The 1,176-nt window shown below is 40.6% G+C and overlaps 1 protein-coding gene across 2 annotated transcripts in view; it reads right to left on the reverse strand.

Moving 5' to 3' along the window:
- Positions 1 to 1,176, reverse strand: part of PLA2G12B (phospholipase A2, group XIIB) — a 38,204-nt gene that overhangs the window by 10,668 nt on the left and 26,360 nt on the right. The window lies entirely within an intron of this gene.

A 1,176-nucleotide genomic window follows, 5' to 3' on the forward strand; every position in this document is an offset into this window, starting at 1 on the left:
TCACCAACAATCTTACAGAAATAAAAAGGATTAGGGCCAGGCACAGTAGCTCACGCCTGTAATCTCAGCACTTTGGGAGGCCGAAGCAGGCAGATCAGAGGCCAGGAGACCTCTTGGCTAACGACACCCTCTAGGCTAACACAGTGAAACCCTGTCTCTACGGAAAATACAAAAAATTAGCAGGGTGTGGTGGCAGGCGCCTGTAGTCTCAGCTACTCGGGAGGCTGAGGCAAGAGAATGGCGTGAACCCGGGGGCAGAGATTGCAGTGAGCCAAGATCGCACCACTGCACTCCAGCCTGGGCTACACAGTGAGATTCCGTCTCAAAAAAATAAAAATAAAAAGGATTATAAGGGAATACTATGAATAACTACATGCCAAAAAATGTGGATAACTTGGATGGAATGGACAAGTTCGTAGAAAGACATGAACTGCTGAAACTGACTCAAGAAGAATAGAAAATATGAATAGATTGTTAGTGTATACAAATACAATTACTAACCCAAGCTGGTGATTTAGTAATTAAAAACTTCCCCAAAGAAATCCAGTTCTACTTGGCTTTACTGGGGAATTTTACCAAACATTTAAAGAATTAATATCAATCCTTTCTAAACTTTTTAAAAAATTAGGAGAGAAGGGATCATTGCCCAACTCATTTTACGAGGTCAATATTACTCTGATACCAAAACCAAAGACATCACAAAAATAACAAACTATAGACTAGTATCTCTTGTGACTATAGATGCAAAATCCTTAACAAAATACTAGTAAACTGAATCCAGCAACATATAAAAAGGTTTACATCATGACTAAGTGGGATTTAGCCCAATAATGCTAAACTATACTAAAATCAATTAATATGATACACTACATCAATAGAATATAGAACAAATACCACATGATCATCTCAATAGATGCAGAAAAAACATTTGAAAACATCCAACACTTTTTCATGATAAAAACATTCAGCCAGATGCAGTGGCTCACGCCTTTAATCCTAACACTTTGGGAGGCCAAGGCGGGTGGAGCACCTGAGGTCAGGAGTTCCAGAACAGCCTGGCCAACATGGTGAAACACTGTCTCTACTAAAAATACAAAAATTAGCCAGGCATGGTGGCGGGCGCCTGTAATCCCAGCTACTCAGGAGGCTGAGGCAGGAGAATCGCTTGAACCCAGG

This window comes from Mandrillus leucophaeus, unplaced genomic scaffold (genome assembly GCF_000951045.1).
Source record: "Mandrillus leucophaeus isolate KB7577 unplaced genomic scaffold, Mleu.le_1.0 Scaffold39, whole genome shotgun sequence".
NCBI lineage: Eukaryota > Metazoa > Chordata > Mammalia > Primates > Cercopithecidae > Mandrillus > Mandrillus leucophaeus.